The sequence below is a fragment of the Loxodonta africana genome, chromosome 15 (assembly GCF_030014295.1).
Source record: "Loxodonta africana isolate mLoxAfr1 chromosome 15, mLoxAfr1.hap2, whole genome shotgun sequence".
Lineage (NCBI taxonomy): Eukaryota > Metazoa > Chordata > Mammalia > Proboscidea > Elephantidae > Loxodonta > Loxodonta africana.
Genome location: NC_087356.1, coordinates 73,067,048 through 73,081,646, shown reverse-complemented (window position 1 = coordinate 73,081,646; position 14,599 = coordinate 73,067,048). Strand labels below are relative to the sequence as shown.

Sequence of the window (14,599 nt, the reverse complement as noted above, 5' to 3'; positions counted from 1 at the left end):
CTGTCCTCTCCATAGAAGTGTTCAAGCAAAAGCTAGATGGTGTGTCATAAAAGGGATTCCTGCCCTAGGTGAGAGGGTAGGATGTTTCTAATCGTTACCTCTTTAGATTACAAAGTCCTGAGTTCTGCCCTACGTCTCAGTTTTGTGTCCATTATTAACCAAAATTAACGGTTCAGCTCATCGAGTGCTATGTATACGGAGACGCAGGGCCCACGAGGGCAAAGACTAATCATTCTCGTCAAGATGCTTCATCAGCTATGATCTGATGGCACTTCCCTTAGTCCCAGGAGTGGCTACATTCTCTTTGCAATGCTTTCTGAATTTCAGCAGCTGTATCTTCCACATTAGAGGGGCCATACGGTTCCCTTAGTACAACTCTGTTGCCAGGGCTTGTGCTCCAAACCTCTCCTGTAAGCATTCTGTCCTTCTGATCATGAGGTCTGTGGTTGCTCCTTTCCTATCAGCTCTGCGATTGCTACCACTCAGTTCGCTCTTTATTAGCTCCGTGACCTGGGGTGTGGAGCCCCTGGGTGGTGTAATCAGTTAAGTGCTTGACTGCTAACCAGAAGGTTGGCAGTTTGAACCTACCCAGAGGTGCCTCAGAAGAAAGACTTGGCAGTCTGCTTCTGAAAGGTCACAGCTTTGAAAGGCCTGTGTCGTGAGGTTCTACTCTGCACACAGGGGGTTGCCATGAGTTGGAACTGACTTGACAGCAGCTGGTTGTTTTTGGTTTCTTGGAGTGTTTCTAGGTGAGATGAGTAAGTGCCGAACTGCGCATACCCTAAGACATTTTTTTCAGTGCAGCTTCACTTCTTATTCTAGGACGTGGCTGCTTGCTACCTACAAGGAGCTCTGCCTTTTGTTCTCTATTTGGGGTTGTTCCATTGTTGTAAATTGTATTCTAGCCCCTTTTGTGCCCACTTCCCCAACCAAATGCAATGTTAGAAAGGCCTACCTTCCAAGCCTCTGTTCAGAAAAACCCTCTAGGTTTCTTGTCCTTTCTTCCTTCCCAGCCTGGCCCACTCACGGCTCCCCAAGCGCTTCTCGCTTCTCGGTGGATGTGGATGTTGTCTTGTGGGGAATGAAGTGGGCTGTGATCAGAAGTACGCTTCCCGTGGTTGCCCTTCAGGGTGTGTTCACCATGGCCTGCTGAAGGAAGCCTTTCTTTTCTTCTCAGCCTCTGTGTTTCTTCTCCTGGAGGGAACAGGTTGTCCCTGGAGCACTAATTAATCACTCCACCTCAGTTCAGAACAAATGCTTACACTCTGCACCTAATCCTTCCTCTAATATGTTTCCACCCAATTAAGAGTCTCTCTGGGGCTTTTCGGATGTTGGTCTGTGATGTCCTGGCCTGGGGCAAGTGGCCAGATGTGCACCGTAGGGTGGCGATGAGGCTCATGCACCTGGCTCTGGGCCCTTTTGATTGGCATAGCACCTGGTAGTAATGGCGGTGTGTCCTACATGGGCGAGGCCTTCGTGTAGTGTCTTATTTACTCTTTGCCACTTCCCTGGGAGGCAAGTAGTTGTTGTCATTTTAGTTGCCCGCGTGACAGAGTAGAACAGTGCTTCATAGGGTTTTCAAGGCTGTGATCTTTCAGAAGCAGATTGCCAGGCCTTTATTCTGAGGCACCTCCAAGTGGGTTCCAGCCTCCAGCCTTTTGGCTAGTAGTTGAGTGTTTACCGATTTGTATCACCTAGGGACCTTGGGAGGCAAGTAGATCAGGTCTTACTGTCATAGACAGAGATTGATCAAGGATTGATGGGTAATTAGGGTCCTGTTCTGTGGCTGCTTCTGATTCTCCAAACACATGGTCAACTATACGATGAACGATAGTTACGTAGAGCGGGCAGAGGCTGTTCTAAATATCAGTGTTAGAGTCCTTTGATGTAAGATGCATTTTCAACTGGTTAAATAAAGCACCGCCTTTCTTTTTTAATTGTCCTTCCACGAGGTTCAGAATGGATATAGTATTTTTTTTATTGTGCTTTAAGTGAAAGTTTATAGATACAGTTAGTTTCTCATACAAAAATTTATACACACGTTGTTATGTGACCCTAGTTCCTCTCCTTGTAATGCGACAGCACACTTCTCCTTTCCACCCTAGATTTCCTGTGTCTATTCAACCAGCTCCTGTCCCTTTGTGCCTTCTCATCTCACCCCCAGACAGGAGCTGCCCATTTAGTCTCGTGTACCTACTTGAACTAAGAAGCACACTCTTCATAAGTATCATTTATATCCAGTCTAACATTTGTTTAAGATTTGGCTTCCGGAATGTTTTTAGTTCTGGGTTAACGGAGAGTCTGGGGATCATGTTTTCCGGGGTTCCTTTAGTCTCACTGAGACCATTAAGTCTGGTCTTTTTATTAGAATTTGAGTTCTGCACCCCACTTTTCTCTTGCTCCGTCAGGGACTCTCTGTTGTGTTCCTTGTCAGGGCTGTCATTGGTGGTAGCTGGGCACCATCTAGCTCTTCTGGTCTCAGGCTGTTGGAGTCTCTGGTTTATGTGCCCTCACTGTCTCTGGGCTAATATTTTCCTTGTGTCTTTGGTATTCTTCATTCTCCTTTGCCGCATCTTAGATGGTGCTCGATAGCTTTTAAGACCCAGTCACCATTCACCAAAGTGGGATACAGAACATTTTCTTAGTAAACTTTGTTATGCCAGTTGACCTAGATGTCCCCTGAAACCATGGTCCCCAGACCCCTGCCCCTGCTACTCTTATAATAGTGGTCTCATACAATATTTGTCCTTTTGCGACTCACTAATTTAACTCAGCATAATACCTTCCAGATTCATCCATGTTATGTTTTAAGAATTCATTGCTATTCTTTATCATTGTGTAGTGTTCCAGTACGTGAATATACCATAATTTGTTTATTCATTTGTCCATGATGGGCACCTAGGTTGTTGCCATCTTTTGGCTATTGTGAACAGTGCTGCAGCACTGTTATATGTATTTGTGTGATAGCTCTTATTTGTCTAGGATATATTATGAGGAGTGAGATTGCTGGATTGTATGGTACTTCTATTTCTAGCTTTTTAAGGAAGCGCCAAATTGACTTCCAAAGTGGTTGTACCATTTTACATTCCCACCAGCAGTGTCTAAGTGTTCCAGTCTCTCCACAACTTCTCCAACATATACTATTTTGTGAGTTTTGGATCAATGGTGGCTTTGTTGGGGTGAGATGGTATCTCATTGTAGTTTTGATTTGCATTTCTCTAATGGCTACTGACTGTGAGCATTTCCTCTTGTATCTGTTAGCCTCCTGCAAGTCTTTGGTGAAGGGCCTGTTCATATCCTTTGCCCATTTTTTAATTGGGTTGTCTTTTTGTTGGTGAGGTTTTGCAGTATCTTGTAGATTTTATAGATTAGACCTTGATCGGATGTTTCGTTGCCAAATTTTTTTTCCCAGTCTGTAGGTTGTCTTTTTACTCTTTTGGTGAAGTCTTTTGATGAGTGTAAGTGTTTGATTTTTAGGAGCTGCTAGTTATCTAGTTTCTCTTCTGGTGTTATTCATTGTTAGTAATGTTTTGTATACTGTTTATGCCATGTATTAGGGCTCCTAGCATTGTCCCTGTTTTTTCTTCCATGATTTTTATCATTTAAAATTTTATATTTAGGTCTTTGATCCATTTTGAGTTAGTTTTTGTGCATGGTGTGAGGTATGGGTCTTGTTTCATTTTTTTGCAGATGGATATCCAGTTATGCCATTTGTTAGACTGTCTTTTCCCCATTTAACTGACTTTGGGCCTTTGTCAAATATCAGCGGCTCATGTGGATGGATTTATGTCTGGATTCTCAATTCTCTTCTATTGGTCTATGTATCTGTTGTTGCACGAGTACCAGGCTGTTTTGACTACTTTGGTGGTATAATAGGTTCTAAAATCAGGTGGTGTGAGGCCCCCCACTTTGTTCTTCTTCTTCTGTAATTCTTTACTTATCTGGGGCCTCTTCCCTTTCCATATGAAGTTGGTAATTTGCTTCTCCATCTCATTAAAAATGCTGTTGGAATTTGGATCTGGATTGCATTGTATCTGTAGATCGCTTTGGGTAGAATAGACATTTTCACAGTGTCGAGTCTTCCTATCCATGAGCAAGGTGTTTTTTTCCACTTAAATAGGTCTCTTTTTGGTTTCTTGCAGTAGTGTCTTGTAGTTTTCTTTGTATAGATCTTTTATACCTCTGGTTAGATTTATCCCTAAGTGTTTTATCTTCTTGGGGGCTATTGTAAAGGGTATTGATTTAGAGGAATCCAACTGATTTTTGTATGTTCATCTTGTATCCTGAGACTTTGCTGAAATCTTCTATTCATCCCAGTAGTTCTTTGGGGGGTTTTCTGTGTATAAGATCATGTCATCTGCAAACAGAGATACTTTTACTTCTTCCTTACTGATTTGAATGCCCTTTATTTCTTTTTCTAGCCTAATTGTTTTGGCTAGGCCCTCCAGCACAATGTTGAATAAGAGTGGTGATAAAGGCATCCTTGTCTGGCTCTGATTCTCACGGGGAATGCATTCAGACTGTCTCCATTTAGGGTGATGCTGGCTGTTGGCTTTGTATTAATGCCCTTTATTATGTTGAGGAATTTCCCTTCTGTTCCTATTTTGCTGAGAATTTTTATCATGAATGGGTGTTGGACTTTGTCAAATGCCTTTTCTGCATCAATGGATATGATCATGTGGTTCTTGTCTTTTGTTTTATTTATGTGATGGATTACATTGATTGTTTTTCTAATGTTGAGCTATCCCTGCATACCAGGTATGAATCCTACTTGGTCATGGTCAGTTATTTTTATTTTATTTTTTTCTTTTATTTATTTATTTATAATAACTTTTATTAAGCTTCAAGTGAACGTTTACAAATCCAATCAGTCTGTCACATATAAGTTTATATACATCTCACTCCCTACTCCCACTTGCTCTCCCCCACTTGAGTCAGCCCTTTCAGTCTCTCCTTTCTTGACAATTTTGCCGGCTTCCCTCTCTCTCTACCCTCCCATCCCCTCTCCAGACAAGAGTTGCCAACACAATCTCAAGTGTCCACCTAATATAATTAGCTCACTCTTCATCAGCGTCTCTCTCCCACCCACTGACCAGTCCCTTTCATTTCTGATGAGTTGTCTTCAGGGATGGTTCCTGTCCTGTGTCAACTGAAGGTCTGGGGAGCATGGCCGCCGGGATTCCTCCAGTCTCAGTCAGACCATTAAGTTTGGTCTTTTTATGAGAATTTGGGGTCTGCATCCCACTGATCTCCTGCTCCCTCAGGGGTCCTCTGCTGTGCTCCCTGTCAGGGCAGTCATCGATTGTGGCCGGGCACCAACTAGTTCTTCTGGTCTCAGGATGATGTAGGTCTCTGGTTCATGTGGCCCTTTCTGTCTCTTGGGCTCTTAGCTGTCGTGTGGCCTTGGTGTTCTTCATTTTCCTTTGCTCCAGGTGGGTTGAGACCAATTGCTGCATCTTAGATGGCCGCTTGTTAGCATTTACGACCCCAGAAGCCACATTTCAAAGTGGGATGCAGAATGATTTCATAATAGAATTATTTTGCCAATTGACTTGGAAGTCCCCGCAAACCATGTTCCCCAGACCCCCGCACTTGCTCCCCTGACCTTTGAAGCATTCATTTTATCCCGGAAACTTCTTTGCTTTTGGTCCAGTCCAATTGAGCTGACCTTCCATGTATTGAGTGTTGTCTTTCCCTTCACCTAAAGCAGTTCTTATCTACTGATTAATCAATAAAAAACCCTCTCCCACCCTCCCTCCCTCCCCCCCTCGTAACCACAAAAGTATGTGTTCTTCTCAGGTTTACTGTTTCTCAAGATCTTATAATAGTGGTCTTATACAATATTTGTCCTTTTGCCTCTGACTAATTTCGCTCAGCATAATGCCTTCCAGATTCCTCCATGTTATGAAATGTTTCAGAGATTCGTCACTGTTCTTTATCGATGCGTAGTATTCCATTGTGTGAATATACCACAATTTATTTACCCATTCATCCGTTGATGGACACCTTGGTTGCTTCCAGCTTTTTGCTATTGTAAACAGAGCTGCAATAAACATGGGTGTGCATATATCTGTTTGTATGAAGGCTCTTGTATCTCTAGGGTATATTCCTAGGAGTGGGATTTCTGGGTTGTATGGTAGTTCTATTTCTAACTGTTTAAGATAACGCCAGATAGATTTCCAAAGTGGTTGTACCATTTGACATTCCCACCAGCAGTGTATGAGAGTTCCAATCTCTCCGCAGCCTCTCCAACATTTATTATTTTGTGTTTTTTGGATTAATGCCAGCCTTGCTGGTGTGAGATGGAATCTCATCGTAGTTTTAATTTGCATTTCTCTAATGGCTAATGATCGAGAGCATTTTCTCATGTATCTGTTGGCTGCCTGAATATCTTCTTTAGTGAAGTGTGTGTTCATTTTTTTTTTGATATATTGTTGAATTCGATTGGCTAGAATTTTGTTGAGGATTTTTGCATCTATGTTCATGAGGAATATTGGTCTGTAAATTTCTTTTTTATGGTGTCTTTACCTGATTTTGGTATCAGGGTTATGCTGGCTACATAGAATGAGTTTGGGAGTACTCCCTTCTTTTCTATGCTCTGAAATACCTTTAGTAGTAGTGGTGTTAACTCTTCTCTGAAAGTTTGGTAGAACTCCCCAGTGAAGCTGTCGGGGCCGGGGCTTTTTTTGTTGTTGTTGGGAGTTTTTAAAATACCTTTTCAATCTCTTCTTTTGTATTAGGTTTATTTAGTTGTTCTGCCTCTGTGTTAGTTAAGGTAGGTAGTGTGTTTCTAGAAATTTTTCCATTTCATCTAGGTTTTCAAATTTGTTAGAGTATAATTTTTCATAGTATTCTGTTATGATTCTTTTAATTTCAGTTGGGCCTGTTGTGATATCGCCCATTTCATTTCTTATTTGGGTCATTTGCTTCCTCTCTTGGTTTTCTTTTGTCAGTTTGGCTAACGGTTTATTGATTTTGTTGATCTTTTAAAAAAAACAGCTTTTGGTTTGTTGACTCATTCAGTTGTCTTTCTGTTCTCTATTTCGTTTAATTCTGCTCTGGTTTTTATTACTTGCTTTCTTCTGGTGCCTGAGGGCTTCTTTTGCTGCTCCTTCTATTTGTTGGAGTTGTGAGGTTAATGTTTTGATTTTGGCCCTTTCTTTTTTTTGTATGTCTGGGTTTATTGCCTTAAATCGACTTCTGAGCACTGCTCTTGCTATGTCGCAAAGATTCTGGTAGGATGTGTATTCATTCTCATTTGATTCTGTGAATTTCTTTTTTTTGTCCTTAACTTCTTCTGTAACTCAGTAGTTTTTGAGCAAGGTGTTGTTCAGTTTCTATGTATTTGATTTTTTTTTTTCCTTGCTTTTTCTGTTATTGATTTCTACTTTTACAGCTTTATGGTCAGAAAAGATGCTTTGTAATATTTCGATGCATTGGATTTTGTTGAGGCTTGCTTTATGCCCTAATATGTGGTCTATTCTGGAGAATGTTCTATGTGCGTTGGAAAAGAAAGTATCACTGGCTGCTGCTAGGTGGAGTGTTCTGTAAAAAATATGGAAGGCTTCACGAATTTGTGTGTCATCCTTGCGCAGGGGCCATGCTAATCTTCTCTGTATCGTTGCAATTTTAGCATATGTGCTGCCGAAGCAAGCACTGGATATAGTATTTAGAGACAAAATAGCAACCCTTCTATAGCCTAAAAAATGTCCACATTACAGCAGTGGGTGAATGCCTCAGTACAGTGTCAGAACCTAAGGGCTTCTGAGAATTTATTTTTCTTATTTACGTCAGTGTTGGGCGCTGCTGATGGTCTTTGGAGCCATGCCAGGGGCAGAGGGTGGGTGAGTGCAGAGAGACAGTTGTTTCCTCAGCAGCGTGGCTTCAGGGAGAAGTGTTGACTTCAGGAAAAGATTCCGTTTATTGGGAAACAGGGATTGTTTCAGAGACATTTTTACCTCCAGGTTTCTAGTATTAAGCAAAATACATAATTTCCCCTGAATGAGTGTGTGTGTGTAATGGAATAGGGGGAACATTCATCTATTTTCATGCTTCTAGGTGAAGCCAGGGGTACTCTTAAAAAGCACTGGCTCCCAGGTTCATCACAAACTGAACCAACTGTTAGGTTTTCTTAGATGTTTATTTAGTATATTCACCCAATGGCAGGGACTTTCAAACAAAGCCAGCACTGTTGAAATAAGGAGCTGTTTTACGAAGGACGCTTTGTGCTCACAATGTTTAGATGCAACAGAAGTGTGGTCTCCATTGACCAGGAAGCCTGTCAGTGGTAGGAAAATAGAAATCTGGAAGGATGGGGAGGCAGGAACCAGAGTACCACTGCCAAGGCAGGTTGTGGGCCTCCTGGCTCTCGGGCCAGACCAGGCATTCAAATATCCATTCTTGTACGCAGCCACGTGTGCCACAGAGTTTTATTACGTGTCTACATGGTACTGGGGGGTCTACTAGAGCCCAGGCTGCAAAGGTGAATAGGAGCCCACTGTCTGCGGCGGGGCTCTGTGGTGTCCTGGAAAAAGCAAACGGTTTGGACTGTTTTCAGTACCACCTTTGTTGCATATTAACTGTGCGTTTGTAAAATCAATGTACTACTTAGCTTTGCGCAACCTTAGTTTCCTCATTTGTAAAATTCCGATGTCCATTGCATATTCTTGTAAAGAATAAATGACATGACGTATATAAAGTGCTTGGCACTTAGTAGGTGCTTACTGAATGGTCACTGCTAGTATTCTGATTTTGGCTTGCATGACACTTTACTGTTTCTTAGCAGATCTACACCTTCTGTCCTTGAAGAAACAGAGACAGAAAGAAGGTGGAGAATATTGAGCCTCTATAAAATGTCAGATATAGACACCAAGGATAAATAGATCAAGGCATGGTGTTTCCCCTCAAAAGCTGTCTTGTCTTATGGTGGGACAGATCCACAAACAAGCAAGTATTGTTGCTATTGTGAGCTGCTGTCCAGTGGCCACCCCATGCAGAACCAGATTGGACCATTGTGCTCCACAAGGTTTTCATTGGCTGATTTTCAACGTAGAGCACCAGGCCTTTCTTCCTAGTCTGTCTTAGTATGGAAGCTCCACTAAGCCCTGTTCAGCACCATAGCAGCCTGTACCCTCCATGGACAGATGAGTGGTGGCTGTGCCTGAGGTGCACTGGCCTGGAATTGAACCCAGATCTCCCACATGGAAAGCAAGAATTCTACCTCTGAACCACCAATGCCTCAAGAGACGGTTTATTAGGTGCTTACTACGTGCCTAATTCTATGCGATAAATCTTGCAAACATTTTTTAATATTACCTTCTCAACAACCCTACCATGCAGATGCTATATTCTCCATACTTAAGTTTAGCAACCTGAGGTACAGTGGAGTTAAGAGACTGTCCCAAGAATAACACAGCTGCTCTGCTGGGGCGAGGGTATCCAGAAAGTCTCCACAGAGGGGCTTATGCTTCAGCTGAGAGCTGCAGGGCGAGTAGGAGTCTGTCACATGGACAGCATTCCCCGCCGAGGGAACAAGTTGTACATAGTGTGGAGGCGTGAGAAAGCCAGGCCTGCTTGGGAACTACAGATACTTCAGTGTTGCTGAAGCATCGTGTCCTAGGAGGGAGGCAGCCAGTCAGTGGTCGGAAATCATGCTGGGACAGGTAGGCAGGTGTCTGGTCATGTCAAGTCCTGGCATGATGAGGAGTGGGTTTTATTTATAGATGATAGAGACCCACAGAGGAATTTGAGAATGGGGATTCCCAGGTCACACCTAGATTTTCTTGTGAGAAAAATCATTTTGGCTCCCGTGTGGGAGATGGATTTAAGGGGTAAAGACTGGAAGCAGATACACAAGAAGGAAATCGGTAATGGTTTACCCATTCGTTCCCTCATTTAACAAGCGTTTATTTAAATTTAATTTTATTTTTTTAATTGTACTTTAGATGAAGGTTTATAGAACAAACTAGTTTCTCATTAGTTAGTACACATATCGTTTTATGACATTGATTAACAACCCCAGGACATGTCAACACTCTCCCTTTGCAACCTTGGGTTCCCTATTACCAGCTTTCCTGTCCCCTCTTGCCTTCTAGTCCTTGCCCCAGGGCTGGTGTGCCTCTTTAGTCTTAGCAAATATTTATTGAGCACATACTACATGCTAGTTACTTTTCCAGGCATTGAGGGTACAGCTATGAACAAGATACCACTGTCTGTTCTCTAGCAACGGGATTTAGATTATAAACACACAAAAAACAACAATAACAACAACAACAACAAAAAAAAACCCAGCACGCAGTAATAAATGCAATGAAGAAAATGAAAAAAGGTTGAAGTAGTTGACCATGGATTGGGGCTGTTTTAAGTTGAATGGTCAGGGAAGGCTTCCTGGCATGGTGACATTTTCTGAAGTGGCAGTGAGGACAGAAAAGAAGGAACCAATTGAAGATATTTGGGGAGTAGATTTGACAGCACTTACCTCTGCGTTGAGGGAGGTTGTCTAGCGTGAACCTCAGGTTTCTAGCTTGGGCAGCAATTCAAAGGCAGCATAGTCTAGATGTTAAGTGCCTGCCTGGGTTATAATTCTGGTTCCGCTGTGGCTATGTAATCTTGAGCAAATAAATTCAACTCTATACCTCACTTTCCTTGTCTATAAAATGGGTATAATAATAGTATATACCTTATAGGGTTGTTGAGAGGATTGAATGTTGTGTGTACATGTGTGTATGTAATGACTAGAATAGGAGCAGTACCTGGCACGTGGCTACATGACTAATATTATATATGTCTTGCTGTGATGATGATGATCATAATGATATTATTAAGATATTGGGAAAAGGAGGAAAAAATATTGGGCAGATTTGAAGAGCAGGGGTGATGGTGAGTTTGATGTAGACGTGTTGAGTCTCAAGTACCCATGGAACATGAAGGTGGGGAGATACACCAGGCAGTTCGCTATACCCATTTGAAGCTCAGAAGACAGGACTAAAACAACTTGTTTGGGAACGATTACTGTAGAAGAGCACACCAATAAGAATGTAGTTATTCAAGAGTCTTAGGATTAGCAAAGTTTAAGCAGAAGGCAAAGGAAGGAGGAATTTGAAAAAGATTGCGCGTTGAAGCCAAGAGAAATAGGAGATTGTGATATCATAGGTATAAGACAGAAGAGCCAAAGGGGTAGACATAAGTAAGGTAAGGACTAAAAAGGATCCTCCAGAGTGGCAATTAAGAAATCGCTGGTAATCATATAAGAGTTTTAGAAGAATATATGCAAGATGAGAGAGAAGAGACTGAACATTGAGAATTCAGTTTAGACGTTTGATGAGAAAAGGAATAAGGATAAGGCAGCGGCTATTGTACATAATTTTTATTTTAATGTGGAAAGACACAAGCACTTTTTCAGAGAGAATATCATTCATTCATTCAGCAAACATTTATCAATTATGTACTGTGTACTCATGGAGTTGGCAGTGTAGCTGAGGAGATAATATTAACATAATTGAGAAAGAAAATACAAACTTGGATATGTGCATTAAAGGAAGGGATCATCATTCCATGAGAGAGTGTGTCAAAGAAATTGGACCTGGTAGAGGGCAGTGGGGAAGTGGGTGTAATGCTTGTGCTAAGATCAGTAGGAAGCAGTGAGATGAGAGAGAGATGAGATGATGTGACACGGCGGAGCTTGGTTGGCCATGACAAGGATTTGGGTCTTTAAGAGCATCAGGAAACCTGTGAAGGTCTTGAAGAAGAGAGGCGACATGATCAGATTCTTATCTGCAGAGATTGCCCTGGTGGATGCAGGGCAATCAGCTGGGGCAGTTCGAAAGCCATTACAATAGTCCAGGCAAGAGATATTAGTAGCTCGAACTCAGGGTGATGGAAGTAAAAATGAAAACAAGTAGTTGAATTCAAGATATATTCAGGAGACAAAATGACCAGGACTCGGTGGTGGATTGCACAGAGAGTGGGAAGGAGAAGGAGAGCTCCAGAGCTGAGCCCTAGGATTCTGTTGTGCTCATTTGGGTGGTGTCACCTTGAAAGATATGGAAGCAAGGTTTCAAGAGGAGGCAAGAAAAGATAGATCCAGATAAAGGTGAAAGAATCAGCTTTGAATAGGAAATAGCAGTGGGTGTGGATGCAGGTAAGATCATTGGTGATGTAGAAGAAGGGGAGTAGGTTAAGAGCAGCAGGATCTGTTTTCTCTGTGTAATAGGAAATCGTCTCCTACGATCAAGGAAGGTAGCATGAAGTTTGGATATGCAGATAGTTCCTGACTTATGAAATATTTGAGTTACAACAACCCGCACTTACGACTGTCTGTTTTTTCTTTTTTGGTACATCTTTATCATTACTAATACGTACTTCACACAATGTTGGGGCATAATTTGATGATGTTATCATTCTCAGATGTTCACTCCAAGATGTACAATGTTATGATTTATGAAGATACTGATAATCAAAGACAGTGATAATGAAAACTAAAAAAAAAAAATGAGGCTATTCTTCGACTTACGTCAGAACCGACTTAATGGAGTGGTTGGAATGGAACCCTGTCTTCCGTCAGGGACTACCTATAGTTAATTTTATGAATTTTTGTATCACCTTTGCTCTGAATAACTTAAAAGATACCCCTGTCTTACTGGAACCCTTGTTTCGCCCAGTCGGGGCAGGGAGGGCAAGTGTTATAACATGCGTTTCATAGGCCTGGTGCTAGGCGGTGGCTGATGCTGTTGTAGCCCTTGCCCTGGTGTGTGCACTCTTTGGTTTGCTTGCCTGTTTCCTCACTAGCCATGAGACCCAGGAGGACAGGAACTGTATGTCCTGTGTCTGGCACAAGGCCTGGCACAGAGCGTCAGGGAATATTGATGGAGTTCATGAATGAATGAATGGCAAAACTGAGATAGTATAATTTGAGGTTGGGGGCAAGCCTGAGTAGTTAAAGCAGGACTGGAATCCAGGCCCACTACTTCCGACTCCAGGTCTAGTCACTGAAATATATAGCTTTCTCTTGGAGAGAAAGATGTTTTCATTTCTGCTTATTCCATCCCAGAAATTGTCCCAAAATAGCACATTTCCAGGGTGCTCTAGCTACATCTACCTGCCTGGCCTCTGAATTCCCCATGGTCCCCACGGACACTCAGGTGATCCTTCCAGTCAGCTCCTCACCATGGGGAGCGAGCCAAGTAGCCAGCCCTCTGGGAGCAGTGCCTGCTGCTCTCCCCCTCCTAGCACCAGCAGCTGACATCACATGCAGGTACGGCTCCATCCTTCCCTCTATCCTCCCCATCTGAGGACAAAGGAGGACAGGAAACTCACCAAGTGTCCAGAGTACCACCAGATGTTGAAAGATGGAGGAGGGCACCGTGTGGAGCTGTGTCTTGGCCAGAAGGTAGAGGGGTTCCTGGTAACGTGGAACTTCAGGCTCTCCTGCCCAGGGCCCTCCACCTGCCTACATTTTGTGTTGAACACCAAGGCAGGGAAAGTGTGTGTGTGGAGAGGCCTAGTCGACAGCTGGGGTCGCTGCAGAGGCAGCAGCTTCATGCAGCTCCAGCAGGAGCCCCTGGCCTTGGAGGTCCCAGCTGCTATGTGGCTGGCCGTCCCCTGAGCCCAGCATGGTGCAGAGCCTGCACTCCGAGACCGAGACCGTCTCTTGCAGCACAGCCGTGAAGCAGGCCTGCCACTACCACGTCTCCTCCCTGAGGAAGAAGCTGTCCTTTCTTCGAGCCAAGTAGGTGGCGGGGCCCCTGGAGACCAGGGCACAAGGAATTTGCCCTCAGCAGGCTTGGGATCATCTGGGGCTCTTCACAGAGGCAACAGTGCTTAGGGGTTGGCTCATACGCTTGGAAGAATTGTAGTCCGTGTCCAGTGACAGGGACCCAAGAGGGAGACAGTGATCTGTTGCCAGAGGCTCAAGGGGATTGGGCTGAGTGAGGCTGTGTGGTCCTTTGGTGTGGGTAGACTCTTGGACTGGGAGATTCTGCCCGTGCCTCGCTCCACGCCTCCCAAGGAAGTTGCTTGTCTGACTCCTCCTTCATAATGGCCAGGGATAATTATTTTTCTCTCCCATGGCAAATTATTCAGTCGGGAATGAACTTGGACATACCCTGAGAAAAGATGTAGAGAGGTTGTACAGGCTGCAGAGAAGCTGCCTGGTTTAAGGTCCTGGGCAGAGAGGGGAGGGTGCTGATGTGTTTGGGGGTGTTGATAATTCCTTTCCGGTGATACGCATCTAAGAGCGAGTTGTTTAGGATGTGGACTTTGTATATTCACTTTTTCCAAAAAAAAAAAAAAAAAAAAAAAGCCAAACCAAACCCGTTGTCATAGAGTTGATTCCGGCTCATAGTGACCCTGTATGACAGGGTAGAACTGCCCAGTAGAGTTTCCAGGGAGTGGCTGGTGGATTTGAGCTAACATCCTTTTAGTTAGCAGCTGAGCTCTTAGCCACTGTACCACCAGGGCTCCTCACATCCACTCATTTGGTCACTTTGTCACTAGGTCACTGGAGAGATTTGAGCATAAACCCGGTATAAAAAGCCTCTTCCTTGTGTGAGGGGTGAGCCCTAGACCTGGCAGGGTAGTGGTGCTGTGCTTCCTAGCCGAA

At 43.4% G+C, this 14,599-nt stretch overlaps 1 protein-coding gene and 1 non-coding gene across 6 annotated transcripts in view; one reads left to right on the top strand and one right to left on the bottom strand.

Moving 5' to 3' along the window:
* GRAMD1B (GRAM domain containing 1B) overlaps positions 1–14,599 on the top strand; it is a 212,384-nt gene that overhangs the window by 44,687 nt on the left and 153,098 nt on the right. The gene's annotated exons all lie outside the window — the stretch shown is intronic.
* On the bottom strand, positions 7,551–7,657 carry LOC111752855 (U6 spliceosomal RNA). Its single transcript, XR_002787748.1, has one exon. It is a non-coding gene; the product is annotated as a U6 spliceosomal RNA (small nuclear RNA).